This window comes from Leucoraja erinacea, chromosome 12 (genome assembly GCF_028641065.1).
Source record: "Leucoraja erinacea ecotype New England chromosome 12, Leri_hhj_1, whole genome shotgun sequence".
In the NCBI taxonomy this organism is placed as follows: Eukaryota; Metazoa; Chordata; class Chondrichthyes; order Rajiformes; family Rajidae; genus Leucoraja; species Leucoraja erinaceus.
Genome location: NC_073388.1, coordinates 35,484,969 through 35,490,035, shown reverse-complemented (window position 1 = coordinate 35,490,035; position 5,067 = coordinate 35,484,969).

The window sequence follows — 5,067 nt, the reverse complement described above, 5'->3', positions numbered from 1 at the left end:
CTCATGGATATGTTGTAACAATAATGTTGAAGTGTGAAAATCCTTCGAGAGAATAATAGGATTTTTAGCAATAACGTGCATTGTGAGGTTTTGTGTAATTTACGGATCATTAGCAGAGATTTCAAATTCCAGCTCAAGTTTTGGCCATCCTCTGTCTGGCTTACAGAGAAACTCTGGTCCATTGATCCATCTCTTATTGCTTAAGAAGCGGTCTGCTGTTAGTCCTCTAGAAGCTTCATCCGCAGGATTTTCCTTTGTGTTCACATATTTCCATTGTGAAACATTAGTAGCTCCCAATACAAAAGAGATTATTTTTGCTACAAATGTCAAGAAACGTTTGTTCTCATTGTTGAAGTATTTAAGCACCGTAGTACTATTGGTCCAGAAGCTAGATTCTTCCAGTTGAAGCTGTAGTTCCTTTTGTAGTAATATGTCAACTTTAACAGCTAAGACTGCAGCAGTAAGTCACATTTTGGGAATTGTCATTTGTTTCAATGGTGCCACTCTGGCCTTTCCCATTAAGAATGCAACATCTACTTCTTTGTTATCATTTTCCGGTCTTAGATATGAAACAGTACTGTAGCATTTTAACTGGCATCTGAGAAATGATGCAGCTGTGCACCTCTGATCTTACCAAAGCTTGTAGGCTTCATGCACCGGTCCACCTTGAATTCTGAGATCTTGTTGAGATCAGCTAACCATTCTGTCCATCGGTGAAAGGAAGTTTGTGTTATACTCTCATCCCATCCAAGTTTTTCAAATGATCCTGCAAAATCAACTTGGCTGGCAGTGTAAATGGTGCAAGAAATCCCAAAGGGTCATCGATGGAACCAATCACGGGTAGGATACCCTTTCTAATATATGGTCGCTCTTGAATCGAGATTCTGAACTTGAACACATCTGTTTCAATGCACCAGTGCAGTCCCAATGCTCTTTCCATTGGAAAATTGTCTCTATCCAAATCCAACTTTGTGGTCATTTGGCTCTATCATGTGGTGGACTGCTTTGCAATACAACACGACTGTTGCTGATCCACTTGGAAAGCCTGAATCCTCCCTTATTGCAGAGGGAAGTCAGACGTTTTACCATTGAATTGCCTCCTGCTCAGTAGAAATGGATTTTAAGCAATCATCCACTTAAATTATTCTTCACAGTGGATATCAACTCTTCTGGAAAGTGAACTTTATTGTCCTCTGCAGTGTTCTTTAATGCAAAGTTTGCACAAATTGGTGATGACACTGCTCCAAAGAGATGTACCTTCATCCGTTATTCAACAAGATCTTGTTGTGCATCGCCTCCAGGCCGCCATAAGAATCGCAAGCAGTCCATGTGTTTTTCTGATACTTTGACAATGAAATATCGGTCTGATATCAGCCTTCAAAGCAATTGGTTCTTGTCTGAATATAATGAGAATTCCAATGAGTGAGTTGGTAAGGTCTGGACCTTGGAGTAGTTGACAGTTAAGTGATGTTGCTTTAAAGACTGCAGCACAGTCAAAGACCACCCTCAAGGTCCCTTTCTTCGAGTGATACACCCCATGGCGCAGAATGTACCAAGGCTCTCCAGCATTTCAATTCAGTTGGTTTGTTGGTACCATTTTGGCATAATCATTGTCAATCATATCCTTTAGGAAAGACGTATATTCCTCATGAAATTACGTATTCTTGCCAAACTTGCGTTTCAAATTCTGGGCGCGTTGTTCTGCCATACAATGATTATTCGGCAGACTAACACTTACTTGTTTGAAAGGTAAGTCCAGACAATAGTGTCCGACTATCATCTTTACTGAGTAGTTCATAATATACAAGAACCTTTACTCTTTCCTGGACATTTCTTCAGATTCCTTACTGGTATTTTCATTGAAGTCATGTTTGTATTGCTTGATCAATAGCTTTTCTAATTTACCAGTAGATATTTGATTAACAGCAGTGACAAGGCAGTTCTCTGATTCCCACTTTCGTTGTTCCTTCTTGCTATTCCTTACCTGTACTGGTAAGATAGAGAAGATACAGGCTTCTACCCCGGCCCCAATATGAGCAGTTATCTGAGATGAGGTGACAGCATCACTAGTAGCTGGCTTCTCCTTCTCTTCTATTTGCTCCAGTTCCTTCTCTTCTATTTGCTCCGGCTTCTTCTGCTCAGTGCGAAGTGCTCCAGGATGATCTTGCTTGCACCTATCAAAAGTTATAGGACTCTCATTCTTCTGCGGGTCGGGTGGAGCGGAGGTTTGGGACAATGTTCATGCCTTCACAGTGATGTGATGGACGCAGGGGTCTGGACCAATCGCTGACAAGTCCCGCCCCCCCCGGACAAAGTCATGTCCGTTATTGGACGTTTCTGTTGAGCGGCAGTCGGTCCTTTGGCCTGTAGGCGACGCCGCCTTTCGGATAGGTGGCGTTTCAACAGAGCGGCCTTTCGGTAAGTTTGCTTTTAGGTGATGCTGCTTTTCAGTTCATTGGCTGTTAGGCATCCCGCCCTTTCGATTAGTTTGCATTTAGGCGTCCCATCCTTTTGGTTAGGAGGCATTTCATCTTCGGACCCTTTCGGTTTATTGGTGTTTCGGCCTCGTTTCCATTCGGTTCTTTGGCTTCAACTTCTTTGCTTCGGCTTCTTGTCTGTCGGCGCCATGTCCGGGTGCCCCTCCAACTACGTAATAAATCTCACCCACATAATTACAGGCTGACAAAATCTAAAGTCAAATGGCCAGAATTCATAAATTATTGAGTTATCAAATGGCCACTACAAAGCATTTGAGAACCTTGAGTTCCTGCATTTTGGAACCTGATATGGGACCCTATATGATGGACAGAATGAGAGGATCACCTCATGGAGCATCATCTCATGGACGTTCAGCTCACAGAGGGTCACCTCACAATCTCCCACCCACCCATTTTATCAACACTTCTAATCCCTTCTGTGGAAGAGAATGCAGTTTGCACATTGACGTCAGCAGAGAAACTATAAAAGCAGAATAGATACAAGGCACCCTTGATCTCGAGGGACTCATGAAGAAACTTGATTTGAAATTCAATTGTACTGAGAACTGTGCAGCAGTGGTGGTGATATTGAAAGTTGCAACTTGCAATTGGATGTTTTCTTAATCAAATACATGTTGCCTGGTAATCTGTTCCAAGGCTGGATTTGATTCTAGTCAGATTTCAACTCTGTCTGCCTTGCACTGTCGCCAGAGAGGATACGAGTAATAGTGTTATACAGTGCGGAAACAGGTCTTTCGGCCAAACTTGCAAATGCAGACCAATATGCCCCCTCTACACTAGTCCCACCTGTTCACGTTTGGTTCATATCTCTCTCACCCTTTCCTATCCGTATACCTGTCCAAATGTCTTTAAATTTTGTTATGTTCATTAATGCATATGATATAAGAGTAGAATCAGGCCATTCGACCCATCGACTCTGCACCACTATTAAATCACATTTTTTTGTTCAAACCCATTCTCCTGCCTTCTCCCTGTAAACTTTGACACCCTTAGTAATCAAGAAACTAACAATTTTTGTTTTAAGATTGAATAGGTCTCCACCACCATCTGTGGCAATGAATTCTGCAGATTCACCACCCTCTGGATAAAGAAATTCATCCTAATCTGTCTTTTAAAAGTACATGCTTTGATTCAAAGGCTGTGCCCTCTGGTCCTAGACTCTCCCACTACTGGAAACATCCTCTCCATATTCAATCTATCTAGACTTGCCTCAACTACCTCCTCTGGCAGCTTGTTCCATATACTGCCCCTCAGGTTCGTATTGAATCTTTCTCCTCTCACAAATCCATGTCCTCTTGTTCTTGATTCATCTACTCTGGGTAAAGGATTCTGTATATTCACCTTATCTATTCCCTACATGATCTTATAAACCTCTACACGATCACCCCTCTGTGTCTTGCGCTCCAAAGAATAAAGTCTAGCCTGTCTAGCCTCTCCCTACAGCTCAGGGCTTCAAGTCCTGACAACATCCTCATAAATCTTCTCTGCACTCTTTCCAGTTTAACAACATCTTTACTATAGCAGGGTCCGCAAAACTGAACACAATACTTCAAATGCGGCCTCACCAATGTATTGTACAAGTGGTGTCCAAGACATAACATGTTTAAGATAACATCTCAACTTCTATACCTGTGCCTGTACTGATGAATACCAATGTACCAAAAACCTTCTTGACCACTCTATATGTAATGCCACTTTCAAGGAACTACACACCTGCATTCCTAGATCCTTCTGCTCTACAACACTCCCCAGGGTCCTGAAATTAATTGTGAAGGTCCTGCCCTGGTTTGAATTCCCAAAATGCACAACTCGCATTTATCTGCATTAAATCCAATTAACCATTCCTCAGCGTACTTGCCTAACTAATCAAGATCCTGAAGCCATCGTTGAGCCACCTGGTGTAATGGTTGAGAACAGTGATATCAATGGTTTCTGTTGTGAAGGGTGTGCAAGAAGGTGGGGGAGGTGTCTAAAATGAGATCATGCTGAAGATTGGGCCCAGGATGATGTAAAATTGAGTAGGATTTGAAACCAAGGCCTTTGTTGATTGTTGGTGGTCAGGCACTGGAACATGGTAGTGTAGCTGAGGACGTGAGAAAGAACAAATGAAAGAACAGAATTTCTCGACAACCATATCTGACGACACTTGGTATTGCTGATACTGACTGAGAGAGGGTGAAAAATGCTTGTCAGACATGGTGGCCCTGTCTGGAGGAGATGTATTTTGGAGGAGATACAAGTGGGTGGAGATATATGAGAACAGAGGAAAGAAAGCAAAAACAAAATAGGAGCTATGAGATAAGAACACAACTTACTAGAACCCTGATGGAAAGTGCCATCTTCTCATCTCCCCCAAAAGAAGCACTCCTCCATTTCTCCTAACTGTATTTCCCCTGATTTTCCTTTCTGCTTCCTCCTTCCCCATTATCGCCCTGTGCTTTTGTCTTTTCCCAACTCTGCCACTGTCCATTTCCATCATACCATCACTTACCACTTTGCCTCAAGCCACCACTTTGATACCGAGATGTCTGTGATACTTTATCAAAGTCTCTCAGGACACCGGGGTAAA